This window comes from Mesoplodon densirostris, chromosome 9, assembly GCF_025265405.1.
Source record: "Mesoplodon densirostris isolate mMesDen1 chromosome 9, mMesDen1 primary haplotype, whole genome shotgun sequence".
NCBI lineage: Eukaryota > Metazoa > Chordata > Mammalia > Artiodactyla > Ziphiidae > Mesoplodon > Mesoplodon densirostris.
In genome coordinates, this window is record NC_082669.1 from 6493256 (window position 1) to 6517615 (window position 24360).

A 24360-nucleotide genomic window follows, 5' to 3' on the forward strand; every position below is an offset into this window, starting at 1 on the left:
AGTTTGAACAGTGTAAGGTTCGACGATGAGCAGCTGGGCCTAAGGTGCCTCCCATCCTTGCCCCCCAGGAAGAGTGTGTTTCCAGTTAGTACCTGCCAGTATGGGCCAAGGATTCCAGGTGCCCCAGCCCGCCATAAGCACTGTCCAAGGCATTGTCATCTTTGGGGAGGTGTCTTGCCTGGTCGACAGTAAAATCCTTCTTTAGTCTTCCCTTTAGTAGGAAAACATGTCTCCAAGTAAAATTTCAGTCCATGTAGAGAAAATGATTTTCTCATTAGCACATCCAAGATATTTAATGTTCCCCAATACATATATATATATATATTTTTTCTAATAAAAGCATAGTGTAATGGCAAAAAAAAAGAAATTTAAAACGGCATGGAAAACTGCTGAACATTAGGAATAATTAAAGATATGCAAATCCAAATTACAAAAACCTATCCGCTCACACCAGTCAGAATGGCCATCAGCAAGAATTCTGCAAAAAGTAAATGCTGAAGGGGTTTTAGAGAAATGCCTACCCTTGGTCCAAAGTGGGACATGGTAAGAGCCAGTAGTGAAAACAAAAATGAGGTGCCTTGTAAAGGTAAATACTGAGCTACCATTCAATCAAGCATACCCACTGCTGGGCCTATCGCCTGAGGGGATGAGAATCAAAAAAAAACACAGGCTGGGCTTCACTGGTGGCCCAGTGGTTGAGAGCCCACCTGCCAATGCAGGGGACACGCGTTCATGCCCCGGGTCGGGAAGATCCCACGTGCCGCGGAGCGGCTTGTCCCGTGAGCTAGGGCTGCTGGGCCTGTGCGTCCGGAGCCTGTGCTCTGCAATGGGAGGGTCCACCGCAGTGAGAGGCCCACGTACCGCATTAAAAAAAAAAAAAAAAAAAAAAAAAAAAACACAGGCTGGCAATCCTCCACTCCAGCAATATTTACCATAGCCAACACTTGGAAGCTACGAAAATGTCCATCAACAGAGGAATGCACAAAGAAGAAGTGGTCCATGTACACAATGGAATATGACTCCAATAAAAAAATATATAAATACAATTTATAAAACAAACATAAGTAAGGAGACATCAGCTTTGGGGGGCACATTCCACTCTAATATATAACCGAGGAACACCACTGCCCGGATGGTCTGTTTGCCTAGTTCCCAGGTTGGGAAAAGCAGAAATGCTGCCGCCCTCTGGCCGTTACCTGCAACAGCAGCTTTAAGACCTGTGCTAAGGGTCACTTCATATGCAGCAGTACTGGTGGGCTGTAAATGAAACCTGCCCTCAAAACGTCTTGAGGGAGGTAATGGCCAAAATATTTCTAAATGTCACACACACTTCACGAAAACAATTTGAAGAGGTAAGCTGTACTCACAGTTGAAGAAAAGAAGGACATGCCAGAAAGCTCAATTTCAAGGGATTATGAGACGCATGCAAATCCAGCCACAAAGTGGTATATCGGCTCACACTAGTCAGAATAAACATAAGAATTAAACATAATAAGCAAAAAAACTACAAACAAAAAATGCTGAAGGTGTTGTGGAGAAGTGCATACCCTCAACTTTAAGCGGGACGTAACCTCGGAAGAGCCACTAGTGAGAACAGACTGGAGGTGCCTCTACAAGGTAAACATTCCGCTACCATATGATCCAGCAGGCCCACTCCTGGGCCTATAACCTAAGAAGACAGAATTGGAAAGACACAGGCAGGCAAATGTGCATTGCCGCAGCATTACAATAGCCATGACGTGGAAGCAACCAAAAAGTCCATCAACAGATGAGTGGACAAAGGAGAACTGGTACATGTACAGACAGAATATTAGCCAAGGAAGAAAAGGACACAATGCCATTTGCAGCACCGTACATGAGTCTAGAGGTGATCACGTGACTTGTAGTAAGTCAGAAAGAGAAAGACACGTATCGTATGATATCACTTATAGGTGTTACCTAAAAATTGATACCAGTGAAGATATTTCCACAGAGAAGGGCAATCCCAGATTCATTAAACAAACTTATGGTTCACCAACGGAAAGGTGTGAGGACTGGATACATTACGAGATTGGGGTTAACAGACATATACAAACACAGGTGAAATATATAATCACCAAAGACCTACAGAATACCAAGAGAAGACTACTCAACATTCTGTCCTAACGTACATGGCAAAAGGATCCCAGGAAGAACAGACATATGTATATGTGTAAAAGAACCACATCTTGCACACCTGCAACAAGCCAAACATTGTAATCAAACATGCTGTGATAAAAAAATAAAAAAATTAAATTAAAAAAACGAACAAGAAGTAGTGAGACAAACTTAAGGGGCCTTCTCCTGGCACATTTCATTCCAAATTACAACCTAGAACACGACTTCCATTGAGGCTCTGCTGCCCTAGTAACCAGATTTGGTAAGGGAGAACCGCTGCCCCCTTGTGGCCGTTTCACACAACAGCACCTTTAATCCCAGCGCTAATGGTCAGTGGATATTCAAAATCATTGCAGGCCTGTAAATGACACCTGCCCTGAAAACAAATCCTGGGGTCATATATCGACCAAAAAATTCAAAAGACGTCCATATTTCAAAACGACACTTTCAAGAGGCATATTTTGTTCTGCATATTTGTTCTGCACATTAGGGTTCTGCTTCTTTTTCTTTCTTTCTTTCTTTGTTAAAAAAAAAAAAAAAAAACGGGAATGGAAAAAGGCAACCCTCAGAATGGGAGAAAATATTTGCAAACGAATCCATGGACAAAGGTTTAATCTCCAATATATATAACAGCTCATGCAGCTTAATATTAAAAAAAAAAAACAACCCAATACAAAAATGGGCAGAAGATCTAAATAGACGTTTCTTCAAAGAAGACACAGAGATGGCCAAGACGCACATGAAAAGCTGCTCAACATCACTCATCATTAGAGAAATGCACATCAAAACTACAGTGAGGTATCACCTCAAACCTGTTAGAATGGGCATCATCAGAAAATCTACAAACAACAAATGCTGGGGAGGGTGTGGACCAAAGGAACCCGCTTCCACTATTGGTGGGAATGTGAATTGATACAGTCACTATGGAGAACAGCATGGAGGTTCCTTAAAAAACTAAAAATAGAATTACCATAGGATCCAGCAATCCCACTTCTGGGCATATACCCAGAGAAAACCATAAATCAAAAAGACACATTCACCACAATGTTCATTGCAGCACTATTTACAATAGCCAGGTAATGGAAGCAACCTAAATGCCCACAGACAGACGAACGGATGATGATGTGGTCCATATATAAAACGGAATATTACTCAGCCATAAAAAGGAACGAAACTGGGTCATCTGTGGAGACGTCGACGGATCTACAGACTGTCATACAGAGTGAAGTAAGTCAGAAGGAGAAAAACAAATATTGTATATTCATGCATATATGTGGAACCTAGAAAAATGGTACAGATGACCCGGTTTGCAGGGCAGAAAGAGAGACACAGAGGTAGAGAACAAACGTATGGACACCAAGAGGGGGGAAGCCATGGGTTGGTGGTGGTGGGATGAGTTGGGAGATTGGGATTGTCCTGTATACATGTATATGCATAAAATAGATAACTAATAATAATCCTGCTGAATAAAAAAATCAACTTAAATTTCAAAATTTTTAAAAATAAATAAAATTTTTAAATAAAACGGAAAAGAAGTTCTTCCCTTCACACAGATGTATTTATAGGAATGAATTATTTCCATGCTTATATCTATAAATACATAGAAGAGGAATAAAATCTAACTTGAACCAAAAAAGAAAAAAAAAACCCAGAACCCACCAGTTGTACAGAGGGAAACCCATCAGGGCACTTTCTCCAGCGGGAAACAATTCTGAAATTGGTCAGAGGTGGGGAATCACCTCCCATGCAGCCAGCAGCCCCCCCCCACCCCCGCAAGGAGCGTCCTCATTGCAAAGCTGGGGGACCGTGCCGAGGCCTCTGTGAGTAAACGTGAGCCGAGCCCCAGGCCAGCTGCTGCTGAACTGTTCCCACCCTTCCCAGGTAAAACACCTGAATATGTACGAGGGCTTGAAAGCCTAGAGGAAGGGCCGTGGAGCCACAGCAGCGACAGCACGCAGGCCGACTTGGTGCCTGCAGGCCAGCCAGGATGGTCCTGGCCCCGGGCGCTCTTCTGGAAGCTTTCCATTTCCCTGCCTGGGATACTCCTCCTGTCCCGGCCCCCACTGCTTTTTTCCTTCCTCACCTCTGCCCGGGGAGAAATTCCAGCGGAAGGTATGGGTGACACATCCTCTTCTTTAGCAGGTGGCAGCCCGGCAACTCCTGCAGAAAGTCCAGCAGAGCCCCACTCACACCGGGCCACCCACAGAGCCGTGGCCCCTCCCTCCCTCCCACCAGCACAGCCCCGAGACTGCTGACGGGGCAGAGAATATGGCGTCAGGCACAGCTGCAGGGGCTCTTGCTGCCTGGAGCAGTGTTTATATGGACCTCAACCCAGGCGCACCTGGGGAGGGCTGGCCGGCAGGGTCAGGCTGCCCAGGTCAGCCCATCCTCACCCCTCAGGGACTCACATTGCAGAAAATGGACCTCGCTGAACCGGCCAGGTCCAAGGAACAGGTGTGGGCTCCTGAGAGTCTGGATAGACAAGGGGCTGCAGCTCCGGCTTGTTTTCTAATTCCTTTTATCTGGCCCATGAGTGGGAGACAACTTCAAGAAGACCCTCTCCTAATGAGAGGAACCCAGGAGTCAGGGAGAGGAGCGGTGATGGGTGGAGACAGAGGCCTGGTGCCCCGGCTGCGGTGGAAGCCTCTGGAAGACCAGGCAGAGGGAGGCCGCACAGAGTGATGCCCAGGGTCACAGACCTGTCGGAGCTGCTGTCTGTTCGTTCAAGTCCTGCTCTGAGGTGCTCTGTGTCAGCTCTGAGTGACAGGTGATCTGGGCTGCTCTGCAATGAGGGCTACGTGCACGGTACCTGTGTGCCCAGCCCTGCCGGGGTACCTGCCCAGGGGAGCTCCGTATCCTGGGAGGGGGCCTGACCACGAGAGCGCCATGGGCTGCTGGGGAGGGGGGGCCTGCCCAGGTGAGCTCCGTATCCTGGGATTGCCCTGACCACGAGAGCCCCGTGGGCTGCTGGGGACCTGGTAAACGATGTCGGGACAGTCAGTGAAGCCACCGAGGATATACATCCGGTAGTTCCTAATTCCTACACCCTGCTGGTCATTCTACCATCCACCAGGACACGGTATTCTGTATTAGACTTCAGTGATGCCTTCTTCTGTATTCCATTGGTCCCCGAAAGGCTCTGCTGCCCTAGTAACCAGATTAGGGAATGGAGAAATGCTGCCGCCTTGTGGCCGTTTCCCACAACAGCAGCTTTAAACCCAGTGCTCATGGTCACTAAATATTCACACTCACTGCAGCCTGTAAATGGCACCTGCCCTGAAAAACAATCCTGGGGTCGAAAATGGACCCAAAACTTCTAAAGAGGGCAACCGTGCAAGAAGACAATTTCAAGAGGTTAATTGTACTCTCCGTTTTTTTCTGTTTTTCTGTACCAGAAGTTGAAAACGGCCCCTCCGCCACGCCCCGGTCCCCGAGGCCTCCGTTGCCCTGCCGGGGCGGGCTGGCCGCGGGGATGGCGGTAAGGCGCAAGGACAAGCGAAGCTGGGCCTCAAGAGGCAGCCCGCGGTCCCCGCCCCCGTCTACGGCCATACCACCCTGAACGCGCCCGATCTCGTCTGATCTCGGAAGCTAAGCAGGGTCGGGCCTGGTTAGTACTTGGATGGGAGACCGCCTGGGAATACCGGGTGCTGTAGGCTTTTGGCCTCCCGCTGCTGCGGCTCCGCCTTCTCCTTTAGTCGCCCGCGGCGGTGGCCGCCAGCTCCGCCCCCCGCCGGGCACCGCTGCAGGCCCCACCTCCTCCGCCCCCCCCCCACCACAGCGCGCCAGAGGGGCCGCTCCATGCGGCCCGAAGGCGGCCTTGGAAGGCAGCGGCACACCTGAAGCTCCGGGGGTGTCTGGCCCGGACCCAGACTCCGCCGCGGGCCCGGGGGGCGGGTTGAACCGCCCCCCCACCACCACCACAACGCGCCAGAGGAGCCGCTGCATGCGGCCCGAAGGCGGCCCTGGAAGGCAGCGGCACACCTGAAGCTCCGGGGGTGGCTGGCCCGGACCCAGACTCCGCCGCGGGCCCGGGGGCCGTCCGTGCGGCCCGCGAGCCCCTCCACCTGCACCTGGCCGGCCCCACCGGCGCCCAGCCCCGGCGCCGCCACCTGTCCGCCGGTGTGGCTCTCTGCAGCTCTCTCCGGATAAAGCTGGATAAAGGTCTGGATGGGAAGGAGGGGCAGTGATTCAGCCTATTGCTCTTAGTGCCCCTCCCCCACACTCAGAAGCCCTTTGTGACAAGGCCACAGCTCTGTGATGCAGGCCTGGGGTTCTGCCATCAAGTGAACTCCCAGAGCTCTGTTGCCTGAGGGCGGCAATGCAGTTCAGAAGACGGAGAATCTCTTTTCTTTGAAAAACACTGTTGCTATCTGGCTGAGATCCAGCCCAACTTCCTGGGTGATTGATATCATCCTTGGCTTCCTGTGTGGACTGGGGCTCTTCCTCATGTTACTCCCCTGCTTCCAGAGTAATCCATTCTTAGCACCACCTAGGAAACCTAGAAACATCAGGAAGCATCAAGTAGAGCTGAAGGGGAGGAGCAGGAGTAGGAAGAAAAGGAGATCTTTGAAAGCTTGCAGAGATTGCCTGGAAGAACTGGAGGGGACTCACAACCTGGCTTCACCTCTGCGGAGCTGCCTGGGGAGGCTTCCTGGCAAGGGCAACTTTCACCAGCTCTCATGTCAAGACCCTCCTGGTGAGATGTGCAAAGCAGTGCCTGCTGGAGCCTGTGGAGGATACTGCTTGAAGGCTTGGGAACCCTGCAGGAACACCTCCTGTAGGGTTTCCTTCCTGGTTCAAGACACTCGAGAGGTGCTGGAAGCACATATTACAAGGTTTTGGGTAAAGCACGGGCGGACCCTACCCCTCAAGGTCCTCAAGCCCGTCAATCTCTTGAAGTCGACAAAGTTCCAACCCTCCACCATCCTGCGGTTAGCCTCGTCCCCTTCAGCCACCTGTGTATCTGGGCCCCACTCAACAGTCACGTTTGCTGAGTTCCTGGAGAAACCTCCTCAGGCTCATTCAGGAGAGAAGGTGAGAACAGAAGAGTCCGTTCCTGCCCTGAAGAGGCCTCTCCTTGTCCCCTCCACTGTGTGTAAGGAAATCCAGAGTGCCCTGGGAGCGATTCCACCTGGTGACTACCATGGGCCCTCAAAGGCTTCTCTGACTGCACAGCAGGGAAGGCCACCTTCTCAGTCCCTCACGCTCAGCCTTGTGGGCAGAACCTGGAAGAGTGAGACTGTGGAATGGGTCAAGAGGGACAGCCTAGAGCCAGGTCCAAGTTCAGCAATGGTCAGGAACGAGCCAAGAGAGGAGAGTGGTGGTCAGGCCTCAGGAGACCCCTGCCATAGGGTAACAGTGATGGAGGCGAACTTAGGATCCCAATCTTTGAGAGGTGAAGAGGCCAGGGAGGCTGTGGAGGCCAAGGAGTCTCCTGCTCTTCAACCACAGTCTAGTGTTATCTTGGAAACCAAAGTGTTGACAAAATCCCAAACCACAAATGTACCTATGAGGAGTTTAGAGGTGCCAGGGGCCAGGAAAAGTTTCCTACTACCTAGAATGTCTGTTTTCCAACATCTAGGTGAGCCATGCCTTAACATGGAGGTTGCTAGTGAGTTTAACTCCAAAGTAAAGGTACAGTCAGACAACCAGCTTCAGGACTTTCCCAAACACAGGTTCCTTGCTGCAGACAACTTGGCTTCTCAGGTGCCTCAGTGCCATCCCCAGAGAGTCCCCACCAGAGACACGTTAGCTTCCCAGGAGCCAAGTGGCCTTATGGAAGGCCAAAGGAGCAACCTAGGGCAGCAGGAGCCCCAAACTTCAAAACTCCAAGACTCATGGAAGAGCCAGAGCAAGATGATTGCCCCTACTTACAAAAGAGAGGACCGTAGGAGGCATAAACCAGGAGAGCATGAAGAGAGGTTTAAAGAATGAGGGACCCCTCAAGCTGGAAGTACGAGCCGCCCTGCCCAGGTCAGGGGAATAACAGACTCTATTGGGAGCAGATGTCTCCAGCTCATGCCAGAGAAGAAATGTAGCCCTCCAGAGAGCCTCTTCAGAAAAAGGATGAGGCTATTTTTAAAGTGGATTTTCCCCAATAAAAAAGTCAATGGTCGAGATGCTCTGCAAAGAAAAAAAAAAAGCCCATATCAGCCACTGCCCGGAGTCACGGATCAGTCCAAAGCAGATCAACCTTGAAGAGTGAGACTGCTGAGGGTCAGGCACTCATGCCCGCTGTTGGACAGATCGTAGAAGAAACAAGAGCGATTCACCATGGACTTCACGCCACAAAGTTAAATGAACACAGACTGGAATGCCAAGTCCCAGTGTGTGGGGGTTTCTGCTGCCATAGGCTTACCTCCTACCCAGAGCAAGGGAGAATGATGGGTTCTACAGCCTGCAGTCATAAAGCCACCTCCAAGGGCCAGAGTTGTGCTGTCAGGGAAAGGGAAGTCAGACACCAACAGAGTTTGAACAGTGTAAGGTTCGACGATGAGCAGCTGGGCCTAAGGTGCCTCCCATCCTTGCCCCCCAGGAAGAGTGTGTTTCCAGTTAGTACCTGCCAGTATGGGCCAAGGATTCCAGGTGCCCCAGCCCGCCATAAGCACTGTCCAAGGCATTGTCATCTTTGGGGAGGTGTCTTGCCTGGTCGACAGTAAAATCCTTCTTTAGTCTTCCCTTTAGTAGGAAAACATGTCTCCAAGTAAAATTTCAGTCCATGTAGAGAAAATGATTTTCTCATTAGCACATCCAAGATATTTAATGTTCCCCAATACATATATATATATATTTTTTTTTTCTAATAAAAGCATAGTGTAATGGCAAAAAAAAAGAAATTTAAAACGGCATGGAAAACTGCTGAACATTAGGAATAATTAAAGATATGCAAATCCAAATTACAAAAACCTATCCGCTCACACCAGTCAGAATGGCCATCAGCAAGAATTCTGCAAAAAGTAAATGCTGAAGGGGTTTTAGAGAAATGCCTACCCTTGGTCCAAAGTGGGACATGGTAAGAGCCAGTAGTGAAAACAAAAATGAGGTGCCTTGTAAAGGTAAATACTGAGCTACCATTCAATCAAGCATACCCACTGCTGGGCCTATCGCCTGAGGGGATGAGAATCAAAAAAAAACACAGGCTGGGCTTCACTGGTGGCCCAGTGGTTGAGAGCCCACCTGCCAATGCAGGGGACACGCGTTCATGCCCCGGGTCGGGAAGATCCCACGTGCCGCGGAGCGGCTTGTCCCGTGAGCTAGGGCTGCTGGGCCTGTGCGTCCGGAGCCTGTGCTCTGCAATGGGAGGGTCCACCGCAGTGAGAGGCCCACGTACCGCATTAAAAAAAAAAAAAAAAAAAAAAAAAAAAAAAAAAAAACACAGGCTGGCAATCCTCCACTCCAGCAATATTTACCATAGCCAACACTTGGAAGCTACGAAAATGTCCATCAACAGAGGAATGCACAAAGAAGAAGTGGTCCATGTACACAATGGAATATGACTCCAATAAAAAAATATATAAATACAATTTATAAAACAAACATAAGTAAGGAGACATCAGCTTTGGGGGGCACATTCCACTCTAATATATAACCGAGGAACACCACTGCCCGGATGGTCTGTTTGCCTAGTTCCCAGGTTGGGAAAAGCAGAAATGCTGCCGCCCTCTGGCCGTTACCTGCAACAGCAGCTTTAAGACCTGTGCTAAGGGTCACTTCATATGCAGCAGTACTGGTGGGCTGTAAATGAAACCTGCCCTCAAAACGTCTTGAGGGAGGTAATGGCCAAAATATTTCTAAATGTCACACACACTTCACGAAAACAATTTGAAGAGGTAAGCTGTACTCACAGTTGAAGAAAAGAAGGACATGCCAGAAAGCTCAATTTCAAGGGATTATGAGACGCATGCAAATCCAGCCACAAAGTGGTATATCGGCTCACACTAGTCAGAATAAACATAAGAATTAAACATAATAAGCAAAAAAACTACAAACAAAAAATGCTGAAGGTGTTGTGGAGAAGTGCATACCCTCAACTTTAAGCGGGACGTAACCTCGGAAGAGCCACTAGTGAGAACAGACTGGAGGTGCCTCTACAAGGTAAACATTCCGCTACCATATGATCCAGCAGGCCCACTCCTGGGCCTATAACCTAAGAAGACAGAATTGGAAAGACACAGGCAGGCAAATGTGCATTGCCGCAGCATTACAATAGCCATGACGTGGAAGCAACCAAAAAGTCCATCAACAGATGAGTGGACAAAGGAGAACTGGTACATGTACAGACAGAATATTAGCCAAGGAAGAAAAGGACACAATGCCATTTGCAGCACCGTACATGAGTCTAGAGGTGATCACGTGACTTGTAGTAAGTCAGAAAGAGAAAGACACGTATCGTATGATATCACTTATAGGTGTTACCTAAAAATTGATACCAGTGAAGATATTTCCACAGAGAAGGGCAATCCCAGATTCATTAAACAAACTTATGGTTCACCAACGGAAAGGTGTGAGGACTGGATACATTACGAGATTGGGGTTAACAGACATATACAAACACAGGTGAAATATATAATCACCAAAGACCTACAGAATACCAAGAGAAGACTACTCAACATTCTGTCCTAACGTACATGGCAAAAGGATCCCAGGAAGAACAGACATATGTATATGTGTAAAAGAACCACATCTTGCACACCTGCAACAAGCCAAACATTGTAATCAAACATGCTGTGATAAAAAAATAAAAAAATTAAATTAAAAAAACGAACAAGAAGTAGTGAGACAAACTTAAGGGGCCTTCTCCTGGCACATTTCATTCCAAATTACAACCTAGAACACGACTTCCATTGAGGCTCTGCTGCCCTAGTAACCAGATTTGGTAAGGGAGAACCGCTGCCCCCTTGTGGCCGTTTCACACAACAGCACCTTTAATCCCAGCGCTAATGGTCAGTGGATATTCAAAATCATTGCAGGCCTGTAAATGACACCTGCCCTGAAAACAAATCCTGGGGTCATATATCGACCAAAAAATTCAAAAGACGTCCATATTTCAAAACGACACTTTCAAGAGGCATATTTTGTTCTGCATATTTGTTCTGCACATTAGGGTTCTGCTTCTTTTTCTTTCTTTCTTTCTTTGTTAAAAAAAAAAAAAAAAAAAAAACGGGAATGGAAAAAGGCAACCCTCAGAATGGGAGAAAATATTTGCAAACGAATCCATGGACAAAGGTTTAATCTCCAATATATATAACAGCTCATGCAGCTTAATATTAAAAAAAAAAAACAACCCAATACAAAAATGGGCAGAAGATCTAAATAGACGTTTCTTCAAAGAAGACACAGAGATGGCCAAGACGCACATGAAAAGCTGCTCAACATCACTCATCATTAGAGAAATGCACATCAAAACTACAGTGAGGTATCACCTCAAACCTGTTAGAATGGGCATCATCAGAAAATCTACAAACAACAAATGCTGGGGAGGGTGTGGACCAAAGGAACCCGCTTCCACTATTGGTGGGAATGTGAATTGATACAGTCACTATGGAGAACAGCATGGAGGTTCCTTAAAAAACTAAAAATAGAATTACCATAGGATCCAGCAATCCCACTTCTGGGCATATACCCAGAGAAAACCATAAATCAAAAAGACACATTCACCACAATGTTCATTGCAGCACTATTTACAATAGCCAGGTAATGGAAGCAACCTAAATGCCCACAGACAGACGAACGGATGATGATGTGGTCCATATATAAAACGGAATATTACTCAGCCATAAAAAGGAACGAAACTGGGTCATCTGTGGAGACGTCGACGGATCTACAGACTGTCATACAGAGTGAAGTAAGTCAGAAGGAGAAAAACAAATATTGTATATTCATGCATATATGTGGAACCTAGAAAAATGGTACAGATGACCCGGTTTGCAGGGCAGAAAGAGAGACACAGAGGTAGAGAACAAACGTATGGACACCAAGAGGGGGGAAGCCATGGGTTGGTGGTGGTGGGATGAGTTGGGAGATTGGGATTGTCCTGTATACATGTATATGCATAAAACAGATAACTAATAATAATCCTGCTGAATAAAAAAATCAACTTAAATTTCAAAATTTTTAAAAATAAATAAAATTTTTAAATAAAACGGAAAAGAAGTTCTTCCCTTCACACAGATGTATTTATAGGAATGAATTATTTCCATGCTTATATCTATAAATACATAGAAGAGGAATAAAATCTAACTTGAACCAAAAAAGAAAAAAAAAACCCAGAACCCACCAGTTGTACAGAGGGAAACCCATCAGGGCACTTTCTCCAGCGGGAAACAATTCTGAAATTGGTCAGAGGTGGGGAATCACCTCCCATGCAGCCAGCAGCCCCCCCCCCACCCCCGCAAGGAGCGTCCTCATTGCAAAGCTGGGGGACCGTGCCGAGGCCTCTGTGAGTAAACGTGAGCCGAGCCCCAGGCCAGCTGCTGCTGAACTGTTCCCACCCTTCCCAGGTAAAACACCTGAATATGTACGAGGGCTTGAAAGCCTAGAGGAAGGGCCGTGGAGCCACAGCAGCGACAGCACGCAGGCCGACTTGGTGCCTGCAGGCCAGCCAGGATGGTCCTGGCCCCGGGCGCTCTTCTGGAAGCTTTCCATTTCCCTGCCTGGGATACTCCTCCTGTCCCGGCCCCCACTGCTTTTTTCCTTCCTCACCTCTGCCCGGGGAGAAATTCCAGCGGAAGGTATGGGTGACACATCCTCTTCTTTAGCAGGTGGCAGCCCGGCAACTCCTGCAGAAAGTCCAGCAGAGCCCCACTCACACCGGGCCACCCACAGAGCCGTGGCCCCTCCCTCCCTCCCACCAGCACAGCCCCGAGACTGCTGACGGGGCAGAGAATATGGCGTCAGGCACAGCTGCAGGGGCTCTTGCTGCCTGGAGCAGTGTTTATATGGACCTCAACCCAGGCACACCTGGGGAGGGCTGGCCGGCAGGGTCAGGCTGCCCAGGTCAGCCCATCCTCACCCCTCAGGGACTCACATTGCAGAAAATGGACCTCGCTGAACCGGCCAGGTCCAAGGAACAGGTGTGGGCTCCTGAGAGTCTGGATAGACAAGGGGCTGCAGCTCCGGCTTGTTTTCTAATTCCTTTTATCTGGCCCATGAGTGGGAGACAACTTCAAGAAGACCCTCTCCTAATGAGAGGAACCCAGGAGTCAGGGAGAGGAGCGGTGATGGGTGGAGACAGAGGCCTGGTGCCCCGGCTGCGGTGGAAGCCTCTGGAAGACCAGGCAGAGGGAGGCCGCACAGAGTGATGCCCAGGGTCACAGACCTGTCGGAGCTGCTGTCTGTTCGTTCAAGTCCTGCTCTGAGGTGCTCTGTGTCAGCTCTGAGTGACAGGTGATCTGGGCTGCTCTGCAATGAGGGCTACGTGCACGGTACCTGTGTGCCCAGCCCTGCCGGGGTACCTGCCCAGGGGAGCTCCGTATCCTGGGAGGGGGCCTGACCACGAGAGCGCCATGGGCTGCTGGGGAGGGGGGGCCTGCCCAGGTGAGCTCCGTATCCTGGGATTGCCCTGACCACGAGAGCCCCGTGGGCTGCTGGGGACCTGGTAAACGATGTCGGGACAGTCAGTGAAGCCACCGAGGATATACATCCGGTAGTTCCTAATTCCTACACCCTGCTGGTCATTCTACCATCCACCAGGACACGGTATTCTGTATTAGACTTCAGTGATGCCTTCTTCTGTATTCCATTGGTCCCCGAAAGGCTCTGCTGCCCTAGTAACCAGATTAGGGAATGGAGAAATGCTGCCGCCTTGTGGCCGTTTCCCACAACAGCAGCTTTAAACCCAGTGCTCATGGTCACTAAATATTCACACTCACTGCAGCCTGTAAATGGCACCTGCCCTGAAAAACAATCCTGGGGTCGAAAATGGACCCAAAACTTCTAAAGAGGGCAACCGTGCAAGAAGACAATTTCAAGAGGTTAATTGTACTCTCCGTTTTTTTCTGTTTTTCTGTACCAGAAGTTGAAAACGGCCCCTCCGCCACGCCCCGGTCCCCGAGGCCTCCGTTGCCCTGCCGGGGCGGGCTGGCCGCGGGGATGGCGGTAAGGCGCAAGGACAAGCGAAGCTGGGCCTCAAGAGGCAGCCCGCGGTCCCCGCCCCCGTCTACGGCCATACCACCCTGAACGCGCCCGATCTCGTCTGATCTCGGAAGCTAAGCAGGGTCGGGCCTGGTTAGTACTTGGATGGGAGACCGCCTGGGAATACCGGGTGCTGTAGGCTTTTGGCCTCCCGCTGCTGCGGCTCCGCCTTCTCCTTTAGTCGCCCGCGGCGGTGGCCGCCAGCTCCGCCCCCCGCCGGGCACCGCTGCAGGCCCCACCTCCTCCGCCCCCCTCCCACCACAGCGCGCCAGAGGGGCCGCTCCATGCGGCCCGAAGGCGGCCTTGGAAGGCAGCGGCACACCTGAAGCTCCGGGGGTGTCTGGCCCGGACCCAGACTCCGCCGCGGGCCCGGGGGGCGGGTTGAACCGCCCCCCCACCACCACCACAGCGCGCCAGAGGAGCCGCTGCATGCGGCCCGAAGGCGGCCCTGGAAGGCAGCGGCACACCTGAAGCTCCGGGGGTGGCTGGCCCGGACCCAGACTCCGCCGCGGGCCCGGGGGCCGTCCGTGCGGCCCGCGAGCCCCTCCACCTGCACCTGGCCGGCCCCACCGGCGCCCAGCCCCGGCGCCGCCACCTGTCCGCCGGTGTGGCTCTCTGCAGCTCTCTCCGGATAAAGCTGGATAAAGGTCTGGATGGGAAGGAGGGGCAGTGATTCAGCCTATTGCTCTTAGTGCCCCTCCCCCACACTCAGAAGCCCTTTGTGACAAGGCCACAGCTCTGTGATGCAGGCCTGGGGTTCTGCCATCAAGTGAACTCCCAGAGCTCTGTTGCCTGAGGGCGGCAATGCAGTTCAGAAGACGGAGAATCTCTTTTCTTTGAAAAACACTGTTGCTATCTGGCTGAGATCCAGCCCAACTTCCTGGGTGATTGATATCATCCTTGGCTTCCTGTGTGGACTGGGGCTCTTCCTCATGTTACTCCCCTGCTTCCAGAGTAATCCATTCTTAGCACCACCTAGGAAACCTAGAAACATCAGGAAGCATCAAGTAGAGCTGAAGGGGAGGAGCAGGAGTAGGAAGAAAAGGAGATCTTTGAAAGCTTGCAGAGATTGCCTGGAAGAACTGGAGGGGACTCACAACCTGGCTTCACCTCTGCGGAGCTGCCTGGGGAGGCTTCCTGGCAAGGGCAACTTTCACCAGCTCTCATGTCAAGACCCTCCTGGTGAGATGTGCAAAGCAGTGCCTGCTGGAGCCTGTGGAGGATACTGCTTGAAGGCTTGGGAACCCTGCAGGAACACCTCCTGTAGGGTTTCCTTCCTGGTTCAAGACACTCGAGAGGTGCTGGAAGCACATATTACAAGGTTTTGGGTAAAGCACGGGCGGACCCTACCCCTCAAGGTCCTCAAGCCCGTCAATCTCTTGAAGTCGACAAAGTTCCAACCCTCCACCATCCTGCGGTTAGCCTCGTCCCCTTCAGCCACCTGTGTATCTGGGCCCCACTCAACAGTCACGTTTGCTGAGTTCCTGGAGAAACCTCCTCAGGCTCATTCAGGAGAGAAGGTGAGAACAGAAGAGTCCGTTCCTGCCCTGAAGAGGCCTCTCCTTGTCCCCTCCACTGTGTGTAAGGAAATCCAGAGTGCCCTGGGAGCGATTCCACCTGGTGACTACCATGGGCCCTCAAAGGCTTCTCTGACTGCACAGCAGGGAAGGCCACCTTCTCAGTCCCTCACGCTCAGCCTTGTGGGCAGAACCTGGAAGAGTGAGACTGTGGAATGGGTCAAGAGGGACAGCCTAGAGCCAGGTCCAAGTTCAGCAATGGTCAGGAACGAGCCAAGAGAGGAGAGTGGTGGTCAGGCCTCAGGAGACCCCTGCCATAGGGTAACAGTGATGGAGGCGAACTTAGGATCCCAATCTTTGAGAGGTGAAGAGGCCAGGGAGGCTGTGGAGGCCAAGGAGTCTCCTGCTCTTCAACCACAGTCTAGTGTTATCTTGGAAACCAAAGTGTTGACAAAATCCCAAACCACAAATGTACCTATGAGGAGTTTAGAGGTGCCAGGGGCCAGGAAAAGTTTCCTACTACCTAGAATGTCTGTTTTCCAACATCTAGGTGAGCCATGCCTTAACATGGAGGTTGCTAGTGAGTTTAACTCCAAAGTAAAGGTACAGTCAGACAACCAGCTTCAGGACTTTCCCAAACACAGGTTCCTTGCTGCAGACAACTTGGCTTCTCAGGTGCCTCAGTGCCATCCCCAGAGAGTCCCCACCAGAGACACGTTAGCTTCCCAGGAGCCAAGTGGCCTTATGGAAGGCCAAAGGAGCAACCTAGGGCAGCAGGAGCCCCAAACTTCAAAACTCCAAGACTCATGGAAGAGCCAGAGCAAGATGATTGCCCCTACTTACAAAAGAGAGGACCGTAGGAGGCATAAACCAGGAGAGCATGAAGAGAGGTTTAAAGAATGAGGGACCCCTCAAGCTGGAAGTACGAGCCGCCCTGCCCAGGTCAGGGGAATAACAGACTCTATTGGGAGCAGATGTCTCCAGCTCATGCCAGAGAAGAAATGTAGCCCTCCAGAGAGCCTCTTCAGAAAAAGGATGAGGCTATTTTTAAAGTGGATTTTCCCCAATAAAAAAGTCAATGGTCGAGATGCTCTGCAAAGAAAAAAAAAAAGCCCATATCAGCCACTGCCCGGAGTCACGGATCAGTCCAAAGCAGATCAACCTTGAAGAGTGAGACTGCTGAGGGTCAGGCACTCATGCCCGCTGTTGGACAGATCGTAGAAGAAACAAGAGCGATTCACCATGGACTTCACGCCACAAAGTTAAATGAACACAGACTGGAATGCCAAGTCCCAGTGTGTGGGGGTTTCTGCTGCCATAGGCTTACCTCCTACCCAGAGCAAGGGAGAATGATGGGTTCTACAGCCTGCAGTCATAAAGCCACCTCCAAGGGCCAGAGTTGTGCTGTCAGGGAAAGGGAAGTCAGACACCAACAGAGTTTGAACAGTGTAAGGTTCGACGATGAGCAGCTGGGCCTAAGGTGCCTCCCATCCTTGCCCCCCAGGAAGAGTGTGTTTCCAGTTAGTACCTGCCAGTATGGGCCAAGGATTCCAGGTGCCCCAGCCCGCCATAAGCACTGTCCAAGGCATTGTCATCTTTGGGGAGGTGTCTTGCCTGGTCGACAGTAAAATCCTTCTTTAGTCTTCCCTTTAGTAGGAAAACATGTCTCCAAGTAAAATTTCAGTCCATGTAGAGAAAATGATTTTCTCATTAGCACATCCAAGATATTTAATGTTCCCCAATACATATATATATATATTTTTTTTCTAATAAAAGCATAGTGTAATGGCAAAAAAAAAGAAATTTAAAACGGCATGGAAAACTGCTGAACATTAGGAATAATTAAAGATATGCAAATCCAAATTACAAAAACCTATCCGCTCACACCAGTCAGAATGGCCATCAGCAAGAATTCTGCAAAAAGTAAATGCTGAAGGGGTTTTAGAGAAATGCCTACCCTTGGTCCAAAGTGGGACATGGTAAGAGCCAATAGTGAAAACAAAAATGAGGTGCCATGTAAAGGTAAATACTGAGCTACCATTCAATCAAGCATACCCACTGCTGGGCCTATCGCCTGAGGGGATGAGAATCAAAAAAAAAACACAGGCTGGGCTTCACTGGTGGCCCAGTGGTTGAGAGCCCACCTGCCAATGCAGGGGACACGCGTTCATGCCCCGGGTCGGGAAGATCCCACGTGCCGCGGAGCGGCTTGTCCCGTGAGCTAGGGCTGCTGGGCCTGTGCGTCCGGAGCCTGTGCTCTGCAATGGGAGGGTCCACCGCAGTGAGAGGCCCACGTACCGCATTAAAAAAAAAAAAAAAAAAAAAAAAAAAAAAAAAAACACAGGCTGGCAATCCTCCACTCCAGCAATATTTACCATAGCCAACACTTGGAAGCTACGAAAATGTCCATCAACAGAGGAATGCACAAAGAAGAAGTGGTCCATGTACACAATGGAATATGACTCCAATAAAAAAATATATAAATACAATTTATAAAACAAACATAAGTAAGGAGACATCAGCTTTGGGGGGCACATTCCACTCTAATATATAACCGAGGAACACCACTGCCCGGATGGTCTGTTTGCCTAGTTCCCAGGTTGGGAAAAGCAGAAATGCTGCCGCCCTCTGGCCGTTACCTGCAACAGCAGCTTTAAGACCTGTGCTAAGGGTCACTTCATATGCAGCAGTACTGGTGGGCTGTAAATGAAACCTGCCCTCAAAACGTCTTGAGGGAGGTAATGGCCAAAATATTTCTAAATGTCACACACACTTCACGAAAACAATTTGAAGAGGTAAGCTGTACTCACAGTTGAAGAAAAGAAGGACATGCCAGAAAGCTCAATTTCAAGGGATTATGAGACGCATGCAAATCCAGCCACAAAGTGGTATATCGGCTCACACTAGTCAGAATAAACATAAGAATTAAACATAATAAGCAAAAAAACTACAAACAAAAAATGCTGAAGGTGTTGTGGAGAAGTGCATACCCTCAACTTTAAGCGGGACGTAACCTCGGAAGAGCCACTAGTGAGAACAGACTGGAGGTGCCTCTACAAGGTAAACATTCCGCTACCATATGATCCAGCAGGCCCACTCCTGGGCCTATAACCTAAGAAGACAGAATTGGAAAGACACAGGCAGGCAAATGTGCATTGCCGCAGCATTACAATAGCCATGACGTGGAAGCAACCAAAAAGTCCATCAACAGATGAGTGGACAAAGGAGAACTGGTACATGTACAGACAGAATATTAGCCAAGGAAGAAAAGGACACAATGCCATTTGCAGCACCGTACATGAGTCTAGAGGTGATCACGTGACTTGTAGTAAGTCAGAAAGAGAAAGACACGTATCGTATGATATCACTTATAGGTGTTACCTAAAAATTGATACCAGTGAAGATATTTCCACAGAGAAGGGCAATCCCAGATTCATTAAACAAACTTATGGTTCACCAACGGAAAGGTGTGAGGACTGGATACATTACGAGATTGGGGTTAACAGACATATACAAACACAGGTGAAATATATAATCACCAAAGACCTACAGAATACCAAGAGAAGACTACTCAACATTCTGTCCTAACGTACATGGCAAAAGGATCCCAGGAAGAACAGACATATGTATATGTGTAAAAGAACCACATCTTGCACACCTGCAACAAGCCAAACATTGTAATCAAACATGCTGTGATAAAAAAATAAAAAAATTAAATTAAAAAAACGAACAAGAAGTAGTGAGACAAACTTAAGGGGCCTTCTCCTGGCACATTTCATTCCAAATTACAACCTAGAACACGACTTCCATTGAGGCTCTGCTGCCCTAGTAACCAGATTTGGTAAGGGAGAACCGCTGCCCCCTTGTGGCCGTTTCACACAACAGCACCTTTAATCCCAGCGCTAATGGTCAGTGGATATTCAAAATCATTGCAGGCCTGTAAATGACACCTGCCCTGAAAACAAATCCTGGGGTCATATATCGACCAAAAAATTCAAAAGACGTCCATATTTCAAAACGACACTTTCAAGAGGCATATTTTGTTCTGCATATTTGTTCTGCACATTAGGGTTCTGCTTCTTTTTCTTTCTTTCTTTCTTTGTTAAAAAAAAAAAAAAAAAAAACGGGAATGGAAAAAGGCAACCCTCAGAATGGGAGAAAATATTTGCAAACGAATCCATGGACAAAGGTTTAATCTCCAATATATATAACAGCTCATGCAGCTTAATATTAAAAAAAAAAAACAACCCAATACAAAAATGGGCAGAAGATCTAAATAGACGTTTCTTCAAAGAAGACACAGAGATGGCCAAGACGCACATGAAAAGCTGCTCAACATCACTCATCATTAGAGAAATGCACATCAAAACTACAGTGAGGTATCACCTCAAACCTGTTAGAATGGGCATCATCAGAAAATCTACAAACAACAAATGCTGGGGAGGGTGTGGACCAAAGGAACCCGCTTCCACTATTGGTGGGAATGTGAATTGATACAGTCACTATGGAGAACAGCATGGAGGTTCCTTAAAAAACTAAAAATAGAATTACCATAGGATCCAGCAATCCCACTTCTGGGCATATACCCAGAGAAAACCATAAATCAAAAAGACACATTCACCACAATGTTCATTGCAGCACTATTTACAATAGCCAGGTAATGGAAGCAACCTAAATGCCCACAGACAGACGAACGGATGATGATGTGGTCCATATATAAAACGGAATATTACTCAGCCATAAAAAGGAACGAAACTGGGTCATCTGTGGAGACGTCGACGGATCTACAGACTGTCATACAGAGTGAAGTAAGTCAGAAGGAGAAAAACAAATATTGTATATTCATGCATATATGTGGAACCTAGAAAAATGGTACAGATGACCCGGTTTGCAGGGCAGAAAGAGAGACACAGAGGTAGAGAACAAACGTATGGACACCAAGAGGGGGGAAGCCATGGGTTGGTGGTGGTGGGATGAGTTGGGAGATTGGGATTGTCCTGTATACATGTATATGCATAAAATAGATAACTAATAATAATCCTGCTGAATAAAAAAATCAACTTAAATTTCAAAATTTTTAAAAATAAATAAAATTTTTAAATAAAACGGAAAAGAAGTTCTTCCCTTCACACAGATGTATTTATAGGAATGAATTATTTCCATGCTTATATCTATAAATACATAGAAGAGGAATAAAATCTAACTTGAACCAAAAAAGAAAAAAAAAAACCCAGAACCCACCAGTTGTACAGAGGGAAACCCATCAGGGCACTTTCTCCAGCGGGAAACAATTCTGAAATTGGTCAGAGGTGGGGAATCACCTCCCATGCAGCCAGCAGCCCCCCCCCACCCCCGCAAGGAGCGTCCTCATTGCAAAGCTGGGGGACCGTGCCGAGGCCTCTGTGAGTAAACGTGAGCCGAGCCCCAGGCCAGCTGCTGCTGAACTGTTCCCACCCTTCCCAGGTAAAACACCTGAATATGTACGAGGGCTTGAAAGCCTAGAGGAAGGGCCGTGGAGCCACAGCAGCGACAGCACGCAGGCCGACTTGGTGCCTGCAGGCCAGCCAGGATGGTCCTGGCCCCGGGCGCTCTTCTGGAAGCTTTCCATTTCCCTGCCTGGGATACTCCTCCTGTCCCGGCCCCCACTGCTTTTTTCCTTCCTCACCTCTGCCCGGGGAGAAATTCCAGCGGAAGGTATGGGTGACACATCCTCTTCTTTAGCAGGTGGCAGCCCGGCAACTCCTGCAGAAAGTCCAGCAGAGCCCCACTCACACCGGGCCACCCACAGAGCCGTGGCCCCTCCCTCCCTCCCACCAGCACAGCCCCGAGACTGCTGACGGGGCAGAGAATATGGCGTCAGGCACAGCTGCAGGGGCTCTTGCTGCCTGGAGCAGTGTTTATATGGACCTCAACCCAGGCGCACCTGGGGAGGGCTGGCCGGCAGGGTCAGGCTGCCCAGGTCAGCCCATCCTCACCCCTCAGGGACTCACATTGCAGAAAATGGACCTCGCTGAACCGGCCAGGTCCAAGGAACAGGTGTGGGCTCCTGAGAGTCTGGATAGACAAGGGGCTGCAGCTCCGGCTTGTTTTCTAATTCCTTTTATCTGGCCCATGAGTGGGAGACAACTTCAAGAAGACCCTCTCCTAATGAGAGGAACCCAGGAGTCAGGGAGAGGAGCGGTGATGGGTGGAGACAGAGGCCTGGTGCCCCGGCTGCGGTGGAAGCCTCTGGAAGACCAGGCAGAGGGAGGCCGCACAGAGTGATGCCCAGGGTCACAGACCTGTCGGAGCTGCTGTCTGTTCGTTCAAGTCCTGCTCTGAGGTGCTCTGTGTCAGCTCTGAGTGACAGGTGATCTGGGCTGCTCTGCAATGAGGGCTACGTGCACGGTACCTGTGTGCCCAGCCCTGCCGGGGTACCTGCCCAGGGGAGCTCCGTATCCTGGGAGGGGGCCTGACCACGAGAGCGCCATGGGCTGCTGGGGAGGGGGGGCCTGCCCAGGTGAGCTCCGTATCCTGGGATTGCCCTGACCACGAGAGCCCCGTGGGCTGCTGGGGACCTGGTAAACGATGTCGGGACAGTCAGTGAAGCCACCGAGGATATACATCCGGTAGTTCCTAATTCCTACACCCTGCTGGTCATTCTACCATCCACCAGGACACGGTATTCTGTATTAGACTTCAGTGATGCCTTCTTCTGTATTCCATTGGTCCCCGAAAGGCTCTGCTGCCCTAGTAACCAGATTAGGGAATGGAGAAATGCTGCCGCCTTGTGGCCGTTTCCCACAACAGCAGCTTTAAACCCAGTGCTCATGGTCACTAAATATTCACACTCACTGCAGCCTGTAAATGGCACCTGCCCTGAAAAACAATCCTGGGGTCGAAAATGGACCCAAAACTTCTAAAGAGGGCAACCGTGCAAGAAGACAATTTCAAGAGGTTAATTGTACTCTCCGTTTTTTTCTGTTTTTCTGTACCAGAAGTTGAAAACGGCCCCTCCGCCACGCCCCGGTCCCCGAGGCCTCCGTTGCCCTGCCGGGGCGGGCTGGCCGCGGGGATGGCGGTAAGGCGCAAGGACAAGCGAAGCTGGGCCTCAAGAGGCAGCCCGCGGTCCCCGCCCCCGTCTACGGCCATACCACCCTGAACGCGCCCGATCTCGTCTGATCTCGGAAGCTAAGCAGGGTCGGGCCTGGTTAGTACTTGGATGGGAGACCGCCTGGGAATACCGGGTGCTGTAGGCTTTTGGCCTCCCGCTGCTGCGGCTCCGCCTTCTCCTTTAGTCGCCCGCGGCGGTGGCCGCCAGCTCCGCCCCCCGCCGGGCACCGCTGCAGGCCCCACCTCCTCCGCCCCCCTCCCACCACAGCGCGCCAGAGGGGCCGCTCCATGCGGCCCGAAGGCGGCCTTGGAAGGCAGCGGCACACCTGAAGCTCCGGGGGTGTCTGGCCCGGACCCAGACTCCGCCGCGGGCCCGGGGGGCGGGTTGAACCGCCCCCCCACCACCACCACAGCGCGCCAGAGGAGCCGCTGCATGCGGCCCGAAGGCGGCCCTGGAAGGCAGCGGCACACCTGAAGCTCCGGGGGTGGCTGGCCCGGACCCAGACTCCGCCGCGGGCCCGGGGGCCGTCCGTGCGGCCCGCGAGCCCCTCCACCTGCACCTGGCCGGCCCCACCGGCGCCCAGCCCCGGCGCCGCCACCTGTCCGCCGGTGTGGCTCTCTGCAGCTCTCTCCGGATAAAGCTGGATAAAGGTCTGGATGGGAAGGAGGGGCAGTGATTCAGCCTATTGCTCTTAGTGCCCCTCCCCCACACTCAGAAGCCCTTTGTGACAAGGCCACAGCTCTGTGATGCAGGCCTGGGGTTCTGCCATCAAGTGAACTCCCAGAGCTCTGTTGCCTGAGGGCGGCAATGCAGTTCAGAAGACGGAGAATCTCTTTTCTTTGAAAAACACTGTTGCTATCTGGCTGAGATCCAGCCCAACTTCCTGGGTGATTGATATCATCCTTGGCTTCCTGTGTGGACTGGGGCTCTTCCTCATGTTACTCCCCTGCTTCCAGAGTAATCCATTCTTAGCACCACCTAGGAAACCTAGAAACATCAGGAAGCATCAAGTAGAGCTGAAGGGGAGGAGCAGGAGTAGGAAGAAAAGGAGATCTTTGAAAGCTTGCAGAGATTGCCTGGAAGAACTGGAGGGGACTCACAACCTGGCTTCACCTCTGCGGAGCTGCCTGGGGAGGCTTCCTGGCAAGGGCAACTTTCACCAGCTCTCATGTCAAGACCCTCCTGGTGAGATGTGCAAAGCAGTGCCTGCTGGAGCCTGTGGAGGATACTGCTTGAAGGCTTGGGAACCCTGCAGGAACACCTCCTGTAGGGTTTCCTTCCTGGTTCAAGACACTCGAGAGGTGCTGGAAGCACATATTACAAGGTTTTGGGTAAAGCACGGGCGGACCCTACCCCTCAAGGTCCTCAAGCCCATCAATCTCTTGAAGTCGACAAAGTTCCAACCCTCCACCATCCTGCGGTTAGCCTCGTCCCCTTCAGCCACCTGTGTATCTGGGCCCCACTCAACAGTCACGTTTGCTG

At 50.4% G+C, this 24360-nt stretch overlaps 3 non-coding genes across 3 annotated transcripts; all 3 read left to right on the forward strand.

The window, feature by feature from the left end:
• Positions 1-5673: 5673 nt before the first annotated feature.
• LOC132496576 (5S ribosomal RNA) lies at positions 5674-5792 on the forward strand. Its single transcript, XR_009533471.1, has one exon. It is a non-coding gene; the product is annotated as a 5S ribosomal RNA (ribosomal RNA).
• Positions 5793-14291: 8499 nt separating this feature from the next.
• On the forward strand, positions 14292-14410 carry LOC132496577 (5S ribosomal RNA). Its single transcript, XR_009533472.1, has one exon. It is a non-coding gene; the product is annotated as a 5S ribosomal RNA (ribosomal RNA).
• An 8494-nt stretch (positions 14411-22904) lies between these two features.
• On the forward strand, positions 22905-23023 carry LOC132496578 (5S ribosomal RNA). Its single transcript, XR_009533473.1, has one exon. It is a non-coding gene; the product is annotated as a 5S ribosomal RNA (ribosomal RNA).
• Positions 23024-24360: the final 1337 nt, after the last annotated feature.